At 38.7% G+C, this 16,905-nt stretch overlaps 1 long non-coding RNA gene across 1 annotated transcript; it reads left to right on the forward strand.

The window, feature by feature from the left end:
• The first annotated feature begins 592 nt into the window (after positions 1–592).
• Positions 593–3,500, forward strand: LOC127061101 (uncharacterized). Its single transcript, XR_007780550.1, has 4 exons — positions 593–711; positions 2,828–2,928; positions 3,014–3,106; positions 3,424–3,500. It is a non-coding gene; the product is annotated as an uncharacterized LOC127061101 (long non-coding RNA).
• The last annotated feature ends 13,405 nt before the right edge of the window (positions 3,501–16,905 follow it).

Here is a 16,905-nt window from a genome sequence, read left to right on the forward strand (position 1 = left end):
GGACATGTCCTTCTACACCTCATAAATTTGACATACTGTAGTTTGAAATCTCATTAGCCTTCAGATGCAGCTTGCAAACATTAAAGATCTTATGGACATGTTTTGATACTGTTACTCTCAACCAGTGCTATTTTTGCAAGCATGTGTTTTGTATTTGTCCTTTCCATGAACTCTCAATTTTGTTTAGTGACAATATTAAACTATTTTACTATAAATCTAGGGTTTTAACTACTTTGGGGTTCTTGAGATGACTGGTGCATGCGCAGAGAACTTGTACACATAATTTTGTCCTCTGGAAGTACATTAAATACCCATAAATTACAGTGAAGTGTCCTGTGGAAGAATGCCTGCTATTCTGCAGCGAAATCTTAACCTGTTTATAAGCTGGTAGCATATGGCATTTTAAAAGCCATGTGAAGTTAAAGCTGCAGCTTATCTTGTAAATGCAAACTAAACATCTTATCCTTAGTCCAACGGATGTGTGTACACTGCCCAAAAGCAGATTCTGTAATTACCTACTAGCACTGCTTCATTAATAACTATCAGCCAATCTGGTAGGTTTGATGTTGTATTCTCTCTGCTCTACAAAAGTAAAATCCAGTTCCTCCAGGTTTAAACGGGTCCAAAAGGAAGAAAGTTATTTTTGCATATACAGGATATAACTTAGAGATTCCTGCACCCATGCTGTGACCACTGGTTTGTGTTTCACTGGTATGTATATAATGTATTGCTTTTCATTACACATTTTTAAATGAAACGTAAGTTTTATCTTCCTGCTGTTGGTCAGCGTTGCTGCCCAGAGCATTTAAGAACCATGTGAATTGGAGACCATCTCTGCTGTGGTCTGGCTAACAGGGATACTGGATTGAGTTAATATGGAATGGCATGAATGAGAAATGTCCAGATTTATAATAACAGTCTCCATGTTAGAAAATGCAAACTGTCAATGATAAAAAATATCCGTACTATCTGTCTGCTTCAAGGAAAAGTCCCTCTGAACTTTGCCCGGAGACAAACCTTAAGGAATATAAGTTTGTATATGTTCACTGCAACAACCTTTGAGTTTAGCAGTTGTACATGGAAAGGTGCTGTCCTCCATGCCTGAAGCCTTTGACTTGAGCAGTTATGATTCTGAAGGTGCTGACTTTCTCCTCCAAATGCCTGAGTCTCTTGTGAACTGAGCAGCTCCCTCCAGGATTTTGAAGCTCAGGACTTCCCCTTTGATGGCTGTGCTCAGGTCTTGAGACACAGTGCCTGTTCAAATTGTGCCAAAAATCAAAGTCTTGTTGTTTATAAAAACTGCTGAATGCAATTTGATGAGACAGTACCAAAAATTTTCTATCAGCTTTTACAGTAGAAAATTTGGGACAGATGTATTTTCTCTTTTCTGCAAGGCGGAGGGAGATTCTTCATAGATAAACCATCTTCCAACTACTTCTGTTTCCTGAGTATATATTTCTCTAATTCTCTGATCTTTCTCCAATGTTTCCAAAAAATAAGGCCGTTTTCAGCACTGTAGTCAAGGACTTTGCAGATATGTACTGGGGAGGCAATATTAATTTCCTGAAAAAGTAGTTGTTTTTCAGAACATTCTCTGTTCTGAAATTTTAATACAAAACTTTTCTCCTAACTCCAACTTATTTCGATGGGAAGAATCACATATCATGAGAAATGCAGAGCAAAGTCCAATCTGCATACTCCCTGGGGCTAAGACTTTACCATATGCTCTTTCCTTATGCTCCTGATCCCTCTGGTTCTCAGGGAGAAAATGCATTTTGAAAGACATCTGCAAGCATGTAGCAAACATATTTGTGAAAACAGAGGAGGAGCTTCCACAGTAAAGTGATTCCTATGGGAAACACAGATTTCTGCCTTTTTAAGATAAGAAGCTAGCTTGTAACCCAGAAGCTGCTGGTCATACCACAGCCTTTCAGGTAAAAGGTTATCCTATAATGACCATTTTGTTTCATTTTCCAAGATTTTTGTCAAGATGAGCAGCAAAACCTCTTCTCCGTGGATTAATTATCTTGGCCTCAGAGCCAGACAGAGCAGATGTCATTCACATGAATCATTGCACAGATTAAGATTTGGATTATTTCCCCTCTTCTCAGTGTTTTGCAGATTAAATTCCTCAGTTAGACATTATCCCTTGCTACACTGCCATTTATTTCCACCATTCCTGAATATGTCCCTGTTGGCAAGCCATGCTGTGTAAGAAGGTGCCAGCCAGATTTGGGTAATGGTTTCTGAAGGCAGTGTCTATTGGCAGTTTTGGAATTTCTGTGGTGAGATAGATCTGTGGAAATAATTAAGACTGACTGAGGGTTATCCAGGTACTCTGCAGTCATGTTGTCCTCTGCTATTAACCTTTTGCCCTGACAGCTCAGAAGAAAAGGGGATAAAACCATCTGAGGTTTACTGTTTAAGGAACCATACTTTTCTCTGTTCATCTCTGCTTTTAACAAAATGCTCTCGGCTTTCCTTTTCACCTTTGCAGCACAAGACTGGCTTTGCTGGGTGCAAGCACATATGGTGGCTCATTAACTAACCATCCTACAGATCCCTAAATCTTCCTGTTTCCCCTCGATGTTCTCGTTTTCCTGAACTCCTTCTCTGCTATGCCATTAATACAACCTTGACACAAAAGTTGCCAAGAAAATCCCATTGTCTCCCTGCAGGCCTTTTATTTTGGTTCATCAACCTGCCCCATATGACTTGGTTTAAAAATATTTTGATATGTGTTGGCCAGCAAAGCCAGATTGAGTATCATCCAGGTTAAGTGCTTACTAGAAAAAAAATAAAATCTGTATTTTCTTTTCTTCCACAGATCTGATTCTTTCTCACTATTTTCAATTCAGTGGATATAGAATTGGCTGGATGGGAAGACACAAATGTGAAATATCACAAACAGCATGAAACCCTGTCCATGTGAGTGTGAATCCGTCTTGTTATTTTTTTCAAATGAAGCAAAGAGATCTTAAGTATATGCAGCAAAGTTGTGTTTATTTTCCAGGGCAAATAATCATGATTGTTACAGTGGCAGGTTTTGTGGAGGTGAAGGTGAAGACACAGCTTTTGTTGTTTCTGTTCTAAGCAGAGTCCAAAGGTAAGTGTGTACCTTCTACTCAGCTAGATAATCTTGAGTTTTTGGCTGGCTAGGTCTTCTCTTTTAACAAGGCTGACTTTGCACAGAGCCACATTGTACTTTAGTGCATGCAGAGGGAAGGCACAGCAAACTCCCTCTTGGTGGCAATTTCACTGCAGGGGATATTATCAAAGAGTCAGAACATTAGCTCTGCTTATATTTGAGAAATGCGCTTTATATATCTGTATATATGGCATTCTTGACCCTCAGTCTTGGCTCCAAGCTTTCCAAAGTGTCCAAAACATATACATAACAGATGTTTCTTTGTTTCACACCAGCTGCTGTAGACACAGCTGATACTCTTCAGTGGACATGTTTATTGAAACTTTCAGGCAAAATACCTCAATCACCTGGTAAGCATTTTAATTTGAAATCTGCCTTTCTTCTGCACACTATGAAGTTTGCCTATTGCCTCACTCATTCCCACTGGGTTTTTTGTTTGTTTTTCCACCCCTGGCAACATTGAACTGTGTTTTCCTGGAGTTTTCATTTTTCCCTGGATTGTGAAGCCCAGACATTTAATCCACTCTTCTTTTAAATTTCCTTATCACCAAGCAAAATAACAAAAGGGGGAAATGGTGTGCACTTCTGAACAGAACTTTGCCACAAATCTTCAGTGTTTGAAACTGATGATTTCCAATACAGGATCAATAAGCCTTTGGCATGATGAAAAGAAAACTTTAGCCACATCTTTCTGTACTTTTTCTTCTTCTTTCCTAGACCTGTTTGGTTGAAGCTGAAACCATGGCGGCTTAAAAGCAGTGTCTACTAATCTAACCACTTTGTATGGCAGACAAAGAGTTTGCAGCTCTTAATTTGTGGAGTTTATATTGTTATGTTTAGAGAACCCTGTTCTAAACTCACACCCTAAATATCAGGATTACTTGTCACCAAAGCAGCAGAGTACCCAGCCAAAAGATAGGCACAGGCAAGCTGAGTGAAAGACAGAAATACAGTGTGTTTGTTGCCATGAGTGCTTCCTCGCTGCACCCACTCAGCAGGGACATAGCATGCACAGTGAGTCTTCTCACATGTGAAAGTTAATTCCTCTAATTTCTCCAGGGAAATTTTGGAGAAATCACCTCCTTTCAGAGCTAGAAATGGCCATGTCACTTTCTGAAATAGTTAGACTTGCTGCTGAGTGTGCAAAATATTGATAGAACTCCTCTACCTGTTTCTCTTCTTACTGAGTTCACTATAATTTTAATTCCACTCCAGGTGTCACAAAAATAAGGCATGAGTAAGCTCACTAGGGAAATAGTGAATACACAGGCATAATTCAGGCAAATTTTCTTCTCCTTAAAGTATGACAGTATAAAGCTTTAAGAAGTCACAAACTAAACCAGATACAATCGAAGTTAAGATTAAAAAACATCTTTCATGTTTTTCTTTTAGATATCCTGTCCCTATTTCATTAGCATATGCATCTGTATCTTACAAGATTTCACTTTAAAGATCATATTTTTTTTGCATCTATTTTTTAAAATTCTCTCAGTAAGATTGGGTTTCAGATATCACTCTTTTTCCCAGGTGAAATGGCTTTTCCAGTAGTTAAGAACCAGCTCCTACACAAGAGAAATATTTTTTGCCTCCCAACATCTGTTGAAAATGCTCGTTAAAAGCTTGTACTAGAGAACCTGGGTTTGATTTCCCTTTAGCAGTGCCTCAATGAATATTTAGAGTTCTTTTGCCCTCAGGCTTTGTCAAATGTGCATGTATTAACACAAATAAGTGCATCTTGGTACCCTGCTACAGTCCTGCAAACAAACTAAAACATCCTGTTTTAAAGCTTCGCTGATGTGTTGGGACCAAAATGTAGCAGAACTTGTCATCATCCAGAGGGTGGACCTTGAAAACTGGAATTCAAAAGAGGAAGGCTGACATTGAAAAAATGATAAGGGTGGTGTTGGTGCTGTTGCAGTTTTCTGTAAAAGGAATTGTTAGTAGCATTTATTCAGACACAAAGGCCTTTCTGTGTTATTCTTTGAAATTAAGTGCAGTATTGAAAAACCAATTCTTAAAATGGAGCAGTGGTATGAATGTCTTTGTTCAGGCATTTTCTCTTTGCTTTGAGTGTGCAGAGCTCATGTGTACCCAGCTGTTCTTCCAAAGCAGCTCACAGGAAGGGCACCCTGTCCAGAGGTGGTAGCTCTGGCCATTTCCATCTGGCTAGCTACGCTTGAGACATTTTGTTCAATAGAAAGAACAAGTGTCCAGATATCCTCTCTCAAGTGAGTAGTCCCAAGATTTGGCCTCAGTTTCACCCTGTGAAGGGTGATTGATTTTCAAGGCCATATCAGAGCTTGCATCCAAAGTACTGATATCTAGGAAAAATCCCTAAATTACACATCCAACTCACCCTTGAGAAGGTGTGAGAACTAACGGGTTCCCAACTCTTTCTTAAAGTCTTCCTGAGGATATGGAGGGTGGTTGGTGAGAACAAGAACAGATGAAGATGTAATTTGCCTTTCTCATTTTAGCTACTTTAGACTTCAGGAAATACATTGCTCTTGATAAGAATTTACTCTGAGGAGGGATTTTTCTCTGCATGTACATACTTTTCTTTCAGTGCACACTGAGTTCCATATGTTTTGTGTCTTAGTGATCCTACAGCTAGTAAGAGGACTTGTTGGGAAAAATGATTGTTGAAGTTTTCAGCCTACTATTTGATAGTCAGGAACCTTCCTGTTATGAAAGCAAATAACTTGGCTAGCAGTTAGGAGTTAGCTGATGGTATTTCAGCCTTGGATGAATACTCCCTAAAACTCTACTTATACTCCTCAACACACAGAGAGGTAACTAAACTCATTCAGAGAAGGAACAGAAAAAAGAAAGAAGCAAATCCTGGTTTTCATTACTTTTTTCCATTATTTCACTCCTTTGCAGATCACAAATTCTCTCAAACATTATGCCTTACAAAAATTGGAATACATTAGTAATTCATTGAATTTTTTAAAGGGAGAATAACGTATATCCAAATTTTTCTTTATGTGAAAAATTTTTGGTGAGCTATCTATAGCAGCTTCTGATCCCAAATGGGAGGGCATGTTAGGTTAGAGCTGAGCTGTGTGCCTGGAAAGGAGACAGAATGAAATAAAACAATGATATGAACCCACTCTTTATCCTTCTCACTCCCACCTGTCTTGGATATGAGGACAATGGTTTAGCTCTGTGATCTTGATCTGTCTGAACATCCAGCAGGCCATTTAAAACAAAAATTGAACTGAATTAACTGAATAACTATCAGTTAATGTTTACATTGCAGAGTTTGTTATCATTATGTTTAATGCTCCTCAAATGTATGGTGCAATTATTTTAATATACCTGTCACCCACCTCAAAAAGTCTAAGGATGAGACCTAAAGGTTGCCCATACACAGAGTTGTCCTGAATCTGCACTAACTAGAAACATGTGTCTTGTCATCTCCATCCAAGTGCTTTTAATTGGGATGTTCCTCTGGGTGGATGGTTTTCCACTGAGCTTCAAGCAGTGTTCTTGTTCCCTTATCTGTAGGAGTGACACTGGTGCCAGCAGTATCCATCTTCTATGAAAATACATTTTCTACACCCAGTGAACTCTATTTGCATTCATGTGAACACAAAAAATTGCCTCTGCAATTGCCTCTCAGAAAATACAGCTCTTTACAAAACAGATGTGGTCCTTTGCCAGGTTTCACAGCATCTGTTTAGAAAGAGGCTCTGACTGTGTGACTCTGCCTGTGAAAGGAAACGTGGGTCACTTTGTAAGAAATGGAGCTGAAAACAGCTTGTGTTACATGCAAGGTACTTCTCTCTGTGTGCACCTAGGAAAAGGAAGGCAGAATCCCATAAGATACACCAAGGAGCAGTTTATTCAAAAGGCAAGAAAGCCTATAAATTCATGGCAGACAAAACATTGTCTGCATATTCATCCTGCATATTTATTTTAAGAGAAACCATAAAAAATAAATAAAAGAGGTCAGTATCACCAAAATATATGTTGAAAAGGAGACCAAGGCATCAGATAAATTGCAGCTTTTGGCCTGTGTTGGAGAGATTTTCCTCAAGGCTCAGTAATTGCTACAGTCTGCGCTGTTAGAAGGATGGCAAGGAAACAGGTATGTTAAATGGGAGAAATCATCTCCATTCCCTACAAAGAAATTACACTCTTGCATAAAACCAGGGCACTCTTTCTGGAAGGTCTGTGTATATTCATGTACAAAGAAAAAACCAAACATAACCACTTGCAGTGCTACCATGCATATAATTACAGTTGTGAAAATATGTGAAATGAGACAAAACATTTGCTGGGTTGTTCTCTTTAGAGGGACACAGAAAAATGCATAAAAATAACCCTGCCAATCTAGAAAAGGGCAACTTCTGCTCTGACACATGGACATAGCTTTAAAGAAATTTTGGCTGTCTTGCCAAATGAAAAGGCACTTAGATTTTTTATCCTCTCTATCCTAGGTTAATACAGAGCTTGAGGAGTAAAAGACATGCTTGATTTTTTTTTTCTGAAATACATTATTAATCTTTGCTTTCTTAACACTTTGTCTTCTAGTTCAGTAGTTTTCAATATCCTTCCAACATGAATGCCAGAAACATTCTCAGTGGGAAAATAGACCAACTTCTTCAACACTGATTGCTATAAAGCATTTACAGATTTGCTTTCTTTTGTCACATTCCACTGACCCTTTAAAAGCAGACTTCAGTCCCTCACAGTTTTACAGTCCACAGGCTGAGAATTACTGCTCTAGACATGTTCAGGTTTGGTATATTGTTGACGTGCTTATCTATCAATTGTGTTTCTAAGCAGTTGCTGTTCAGAATTAGATCAATATGTGCCAGCAGCTCATGATCTGGAGAAAAGGGGACACTTTGGATCATCCTCCAACATGTCATATCTGTGGGAGTTCTGATCTAGTGACAGTCTGTTTCTCAGGTCAAGCAGGCACACAGAAATACACACATAAGCAGAGAGAACATCATATTTTTAATCATGAGCAAATATCTGCTGCCTATTTACAGGTTTACAAGCTGAATAAGCCATCAGTGATAAGTGGGTTTTTGCAGAACAAGGAAGAAAGAGAGTTTTTCAGGGATGGCAGGACCAAGGCTGCTCTTCTTTAATGAGAACTCCCAGCCTCATCTGCAGTGACCTTCCTGGCAGGCCTCCCACGGACTTCAGTCAGGTCAGGGTTTTGCTTTGAAAACTGTGTGCCGGAACATATCTTTTTGCTCAAAGAGCAAACAATTTGGAGGAAATGGAACTTGCCCATTTAATGTAGAAGGCTTTAAAATCCCCAAGCATTTAATTTTCCAATGTTAATTTCCCCACCATAATGCACCTCATTGTAGCCTCAGAACCAGTGGTTCAACCATGTGTCACCACAACCCTGGTTTGCAGGGACTGACAGGGCTCTGAAATTACACAAAGTTATGCTTATTACAGCATTACAAAGCTTTTGGTTTATATGTGCACTTTTTTCCCCTGGATTAGGGGAAAACGTAGTTCAAGGTTGCCCAGTGTTAAGACAAATAGAGCAGCAAGCCCATCTCTGCTGTTTTTCAACATGTGGTTACTTTCTGTGCCCTCAAAGGACTCCCTGTCCATATCCTTCCAGGACCAGCATTAGCCACATGCTTATGTCTGATGCTTAGGAGATAAGTGGTTAGACTACTATAAGCATTTTGCTTAATCTTCTAAGTCATGGTGTTCCACCTGGCGTTAAAGACAAAAATATTTCATCTTTGTAGGTTTGTTAAACAGGTGCCAGATGTTATAAGTTATCTCTTATATTTTCTCATTAGAAACTCATAAGGTATTTTACAAACTTGTAATCTGTATGCTGAAACAGGTTTGTTATAACCTAGTTAGTTTTCAGCAATCATCAAAAAACTGTGCACACTCCCATTCGAGCTCAAGCAAAATTAACTGCTACTAACATCTTTAAAACATGAATCTGTCATCCTCCACCACAATATAAAGACAAAGGGGTTTGTATGTTTAGCAAAGCAATTACATTTTGATGAAGGAATTTTTGACCAAAAATGATAATTTCTCCTGGTTTTGAAGGACCCTTTCAAAATGAAATGAAATTTTCATTTTCATGGCTCTCCACTAGGCTTTTAATGACATGAATGCCATTATCCCACTTCCTACTGAGTTTTTCTGAGACTTTAATACCAGGAATTACTTGCTCCTGTAGAGCAAATAACCATGCTAAGTAACACAGTGCTATTGTTAGTATAATATTCCAGATGCTCAAGTTAATCAAAAGAGAAGAGAGGGTGGCTTTTAGAGCAAGATTTACTTGCTGTTATGTCTAAACCTGTGCATTCCATTAGCACTAAGCAGAACCTCAGCAATCACAATGCTGTAAATTTTCACCCTGTAGTTTTAGAGTTAGGGATTTAAAGGCAAGAAAAAATCACTTGAACAGAACAATTCTTTCATTATTTTTATATTTTTTTATGCATTACTGTTACTAACCATGATTGCAAAGATGAAAAAAACTTCTTTAGCAACAGTCTACTGGAAAAAGGTATTTCTAGATTAAGCTTATCTAGCTTCAAATCTGATCTTTAATCTGGATTTTGCAGTACTGATGCCTTCCAAAGGCTCTGTCAGACCGGAATTTTCCTTAAACCTGAGATTTCCACTCACCACACATTTGCCACATCTCTGTGTTCCTTTGTCACCACAATAAGATCTTCTACTTTCCTAGAACAGAAAAAGCTTACAAAATTACTGGTTACTTAGTCACTTTAACATGTTTCCTAAGTATAGGTTTTGTACACGTTAGGCTACCTTTGCTTTCCTGCACTCAAAGACAATTCTGGCCATGAAAACACTCTTTCCTGCATGCCATTGTAGGATCTCCCAGAGCACTCAGGTTTATTCCTGATTTACTCCTCTCAATAATTTTATCTTATGAAGCTGTTGCAGTGATACAACACTAAAGAGTCTGAGTAACAATTTTGGTATCTTCATGGGCAGCAGGGATTTGAGTTTCCTGAAAGCAGCCAAGACAGGAATCCACCAAACAAAATCCTCTAGCCATTGAGCTGACATCTGACAATCTGCTCCCTTTTGAAACCATATTTTAAGAGGATGAGCAAATGCTCTGTTCATTTTTCTGGAGCTGAAAAATGTGATTTCATAATATTCTAGTCAGAAGTTCATTCATGTAATCTGGGGCTACTTCATGTAGAGGTGACCAAGCATTTCTGAATTACAAGGCCTTCTTTTTGAAAGGAGTCTCTCCTCCTCAGCTGAATGAAAATCAAATACCCTGTGTACCTCAAAGGACAAATCAAGCTGTGACTACCCTATCCTGACACATCATGGAAATTGCTCAACAGTGAACACTCTCCTGCTCCATCTTTCATGCCCTTTTTCACATGTGCAGGAGTGTGGTTTCTTCCAGCTGTGATTCCTCCTCTGTCTCCACTTTTAGGAATCCTGAGAAAGGGTCCTCAGGATTAAATATGAAAGGGGGTGGGGGAGGATGTCATTCCAATGGGAAGATTGTTGAGATTAAGACATAATGTAACAAAACATGTCTTCTAGAAATATGCACTCAGGCATTTAACTACAAGCAGGCCATTTCATAGCTTTTATTACGCTGGATTTCTGCCAGTAGATAAAAATCACACAGAACATGCAACTTTAGCAGTGAGACTTTTCCCTTATTAAACCCAACTACCAGAGACAGCCGTCACCTCCACTGGTGCTCTGCCTCTGGCCCCCTTCTGAGGTTTAGGCCATTAAATTGGTTCCACATGACAGGACTTGGAATGCTGCAAATCAATCTAACTTACGATTCTGAAGTTTGGTTTCCCTTAAAGAGTCATATTTCAAAAGTTTGCGGCCTTAGCCCTTTTCTCTTCCAGCTTCAAGCAAGGACCATTTAAAGCTAATTTAAACACTGAGAATTTACCTTCAAGGTCTGTCTCTGCATACATTTATTTTTCAATATGAATGAATTAAGAGAAGAAAAACCTATTAAAAGGTATCAAGCACTAATATTAAGGTATTGATTGCAGAGAATATCAGAAAGAATGAAGGTTACCTGATTGCTGTTTATTTTAACAATTTAATATACAGTTCAACAGCTCATTTTCAAGCTTTCCTCTCTCTGACACAAATTGCACATTAATGATTTAGTTACTGACAAACTAGTGGTGTACTGAATGTTGCCTTCTGACATCATTGGCTAGTCTTAGCAAATATTTCAGGTTCATAAAAAAATGAACTTTTTTTGTTTGTTTATTCCAGCTCCTCTTACACTGAGATCTTCTTGCCTAGCAGAAAGATTATAAACCAGCATTTAAGTGCTCTTGATCTATTTGTTCCCAGTGGCCATGGAAGAGCTCTGTTTATTTCTCGGCTAATTAATTCTTTGTGATCATTTCACTGAAATGAGGGCTACTCTCCATTTTAAAGGTTTAGTTTTAGTAGGATTAAAAGCAACACAATAAGAGATGTATAAATATTTGGATATTCCCCTGTTTACTAAACAGAATACAAGGAATTTGCTTTTTTCCGCTGAGCCATTTTTTGCACTGTCCAGACTTAATTTATGGCTGGAGGGTAAATATTATACAAACAATCATTTATTTCAGAAGAAATGTGATCATTACCAAGCTGCTCCATTGGTTAACGAAGAACCTCTGCTTTCTTTATCCCAGCTGGATTGAGGTAATTGCCTTAGGCTGCAGGCAAGAGAATGGGAAGTAGGTGAAGCATGTTGAAGATTAACCACACAAAGAAACAGCCTAAACAAAGAAAGGGCTCCAAGAGGAGGAGGAGAAAGTCTCTCAGCCTAGACAGGCTGAGGCATACGGGGAAAAAAACTGGTTGTAGCTGCTCCCTACTTCATGTCCACAAAAAACGAGGAAGAGAATCATCAGCAATTCCTGTGGGCTAATCTGAACACGTTCAAACAAACTGGGTTGGCAGGCACTCTCTGATAAGAAATAAAGTTTGAATGTGACAGCCCATGAGTGACACCAGTCATTAACCCAAATGCTGATAAACTAGGTTGTTTAAAGGTGAAGCTCCTCCTTACTTTGGTCTGTTTACACTCACATTGGAAACCAGAGGAGTCTGTTTAATCACATTAAATACTCAAATTAAATCTGCAAAAATGCCCCCAGCCCCATTACCCCTTCACATTCCACTAAATACACATCCTAAATACTCTAATGGTTTTTGTCCCCTGTATTATATATGGGAGTCACCTTATTCACCTGAAGAAATTAAAGTTTCAAAAAGCTTAAACTTGATCACAACTCACGCTGCCTTCATTTATAGGCAAATGAGAAAAATAAGATGACTTCACAGAGTCATAGAACAGAATCACGGAATAGCCTGGGCTGGAAGTGACCTTAAAGACCTTGTAGCTCCAACCCCCCTGCCGTGGACACAGACACATTTAATGTTGCTCAGGGCACCATGCAATCTGGCCTTAAACACTCTCCAGAATGGGACAGCCACAACTTCTCTGGGCAACATGTGCCAGTGCCTTACCACTCTCACAGTGAAATAAAGAGTTTCTTCCTGAGCAGAGAATTTCTTCCTGAAGAAGAAAACTTGTCTTAGCAAGAGATGAACTTTCATCTCTTTCTAAGAGATGAAAACAACTCTTAGAAAGAGATGAAATTTCTAGAAGATGCTCACTTCTTCTACTGTCTGTAAAAGAAGACTGTCTGTGAGTAGTACAGGCTTCAAAGCCTAACCCTGAAGCACATAACTGAGGAGAAAAGACATCCTGCTATACAAGCAGGGATTTCAATTTCTGCTGGAGAAAAGTTTGTCCTTTACACTTCCAGGAGAATAGCAGTGTCACCACAACTGTGTGTTTCCAGCTGGCAATCTTAATTAAGAATCACAGGAGTGCTTCCTATTTTTATTTTGCCCATGAAAAACCTCTACAGCCTTGTCTGAAGCTCACTGCCACTGGTAACCAATCAAACTGAAATCATGGTCAACCTTGGAGCACCACGTAGCACAAAGTGCCCACCAGCAGGCGCAAGGAGACACCTTTGGAAGTCCTCTTGGTGGAGACAAACCTTTGGAAGTCCTCCAGTGAACATCTCCTTGTTCTCTAAAGAAGGACACAGCATGCCAGAGACATGCCGTCATTGTTCCTTGAATTTGGAACATCACTGCCCTTCAATCACTAGCTATAGGATAGATCTTGATTTGAAAAACCTTTACTTACCCCAAAATAAAGAACCAGCAGTACATTTTTAAATTTTTAAAATTTTTTCCTGTTTTTACATTGCTTCTAGCTGAAAAGCATGATTGCTCACATAACAAAACAACATTGTTGGGCAAATAAGGCTGGTTTAAATGTATTAATTCCTTTGCTATTGTTGTACTAAAATAAATGTGAGATAAGCTAGAATACGAGTAAGAGTGATTGTCTAACACTTCATTAGCAACCAAGTGAACTAAATTTTACATATATTTCTCAGCTGCCACAATAGAAATTTTCACAGAAAACTAGTGCAGAGTTTTTGAAGTTAGGCTAAAAGTAGCAAAATTTAAGAGTTATGTTACTTTTAAACAATAGTTAAAAATAGGAAATCTCTATCTCATCTATCTTAAGAAGAAGAAAAAGCGTGAACAAAACAGTAGTTCTGCTGAAGTCCTGCAAATGCCGTATGAGTCTGTTCATGGACTTCAACCATCTCTGGATGAGGCCATCATTAAACACTTGGCCATATGTGCTGTTACACACCCTTAACTTCTGACCTTATCTCTGTTTCAGTGCCTTCTATGATATAACTGGGCTGGACCCATCTTCCCTGAGACTTTAGTTGATGCACCAGTCGACACCAGATTTAGTCCATCTGTCTAACTGGGCCATCATCTGGATGCCACGTTAGAGGGAGGAATTTTTGGAAGTTTTGCCACAGAGTAGGCACATATCAAAGTTATGTAATCGGGGCAGTTTCAGTGATCCTTATGACACAACATTCCACTGAGACAGTGTGCACTCTGGGATAAGCTCTGGTCTATCCAGAGTGAATGACAAATCTGTTCATAACAATGGGATCAGAAACATGTACCTAGATTCATTCCCCTAGGAAGAATCTGGTTGCATGATGTGATACCACTAAATACCTAATGTGTCAGTGAAATGTTTTCTGCACTCAGGCCTTGCAGTGGTATGATTTTTATCTCGTACTTGTTTAAAAATGTGGTTTGAAAGTGTCTGTGATCAATGTTTCAAAACAAGGTTTACCATCTTCATCTAAAAGTTAGTTGCATTATCTCAATAACGTCTTTTCACAGTGGGTAAATTCTGTTAAAGCATATAACTTCTTATTCCTCTTTTCTTGCTGAATACACATTTCTGACTTTTATTCAGGAAAGAGCTAAGGCAAATGTGAGCAATCAGCTGATTTTTCATTAGATCAATGCAGCATGTTGCTTCATGAGTTTTTCAGAGTGCGAAAATCTCAAACATTTGAGCAAATGAATGAAATCACAAATCTTGCTACCCAGTAGCAATACAAGTTGATATGATTTATAAACATTAGCTTCAACCATTCAGGAGCACCAAAGGTGTATTGAGTACACAGTCACTGCTAGGAGTATCAGGAAAGTTGATGATTTATCTGTCAGAGGTAATCATGTCATGTTGGAGAGCAAGTGCTCTTTTTTTTTTAATAATTGTCATAAGTTTTAATAGTAAATGTAAATATTACACACTCAAAAATTTTGCTTTCATTTTCAAAGACATGAAAATTATTGGCATGCGTTTCCAGTCTCACAGTGATCTTCGTTTGCTTGCTGTCTGTCAGCTCACTAATAAACGGTAGATTTATCTCTTTGTAGAGCCAAAAAATCTTATTCATCTGTGGACTATCTCATAATTGCTGAAGTGATTTTGATTTATAATCCCCAAAATGTAAGATCTGAGTGCCTAAAATTCTTCTTTTCTTAAATTGCTCATGCCTAAGTAGGCAGTTCTCTAGGGATTTGTCTATATTTCACTGATGCCTACCAGTTGTAGAAGAGCTGCTCTATGGCCTACTTTTTTTCTAGCTCTCCATAGTTACAAGTCTTCTCTTTCCTGCCACAGTGATGTTTTAAAAAGTAAAATCTGTTTCTGTTGTGCATTTTCTTGCTGCATGCCTTTATTCCCGTTTGGAAATACCCAGCAAAGCTGACACGTTTTTGATTTTGATTTGAGGACGTGGGATATGTATTGCATCATTGTTTTGCCTGGGGCATTCAAAGTGCCCTGGCAGATGAGTCCATGCATGCCTCTGACTCTTGGATACGAGGAGAGCCGTTTGAACAGCTACAGCCTGCTCCATTGTGTTCAGAGCAAACTCTGTGAAATTCCTTTCAGCTACATGTCACTTCCAGTTTATGTTGTCTGAAATTTTAACAATGATAGATGGTACTAGGCTCTTTTCAAAATTCTTGCTCAATCAGAAGCTGATATCCAAGCATGGCTGTACATAGTTTTTTTAAGAATAATGACTTTTACAATAAGTGTAAAACAATTTTCATAGGCACATTCTGGTCATATTTGGACATTCAGAACTTTCACTCTATATTGTGTATTTGTCACTATTATTCACCTATGTGGAAAAAAGAGTAATCTAGACAAACCTGAAGAAGACACAAATGAGAGCTGCCCAGTGCTTTGTTTACAGAGAATAACACTGTTCTGTGTCATACCACTGTCAGCTTGATGGTTCTTTACAAAGACTGGGAGTGCTTGTTTTTACAGAGAAGCTGGCCTAACTATTCTGCAATAACTCCCCCATGTGGGCATTTCATTTCACTCTGTATTTCATTTTCAGAACAGGAAGGCTGACTCAAATATTAGTCTTTCTTTCATTTATAGCGGCCGCACACAAATTTTTCAGGCACACTTACGAAGTATGGAAATCTTGGTTAGTCTCCCTGTCTCAGTAAAATTCAGAGCATGTTATCTGTGCTAATCTCAGTGTGAGCAAGCTGTTTTGAAGGGTGATCTCAGTAGGGTAAGAGTAAGTTGTATTGGCTGTACTAGTACAAAAAGGCTAAAAAGTCTTCTTTTGGTCTGATTTAATTGGTTGCCTCTGACACCTCTGGAAGCTCCAGCCGGCCAGACCAGCTTCACCTCAGTTTGTTTACTGAAGTCAGGCAAGGCCTGTTTGCTGTCAAGGCTCAGAGCATGCCTTAATCAGCTCTCTGCAGCTCTGGTCAAAGCTGACATCTACCCCTTGGTCATGCTGCCCACATTCCTCGTACCCATGGAAGTAAACTGGCAGTGCAAACTATTTGTATGGCACATAAAGCTGCAGAACTTTGAAGGATTGTAAACCCTCCAACTCTGTCTAGTCAGCACACCTATGAACTTTGTATCAAAATCTTAGTGCAGTTAATTAATAGTTTCTGAGCAGCTCAGTCACAGTAATTCTGATTGCTTTCCCACTTCTTATCTAGAAATAAAAATGGTCATCTAATTACTTAATGGAATTTGTGAAACAAACAAACAATGATAAACCCTGATTTTTTTCTTCAGTTTAAGAAAGCCTATAATCTAAGTCTATTAATTGACAGACAACCAGAGTGTGAAAGGCTATGCCATGTTTCTGTTGCCAGTACCTTGTGCATCCCAGACCAAACAGGTTTTAAGTTACAAAAAATACAAAATATATGTTGGCATGAAGAGGGAAAGTGAGCCTCCAGTTTGTTTTCCTGTTTGAGATGGTTGATTAACAATGGGCTAGAGGGAGACAGGAGAAGAGGTCATTTTCAGG

The sequence above is a fragment of the Serinus canaria genome, chromosome Z (genome assembly GCF_022539315.1).
Source record: "Serinus canaria isolate serCan28SL12 chromosome Z, serCan2020, whole genome shotgun sequence".
Lineage (NCBI taxonomy): Eukaryota > Metazoa > Chordata > Aves > Passeriformes > Fringillidae > Serinus > Serinus canaria.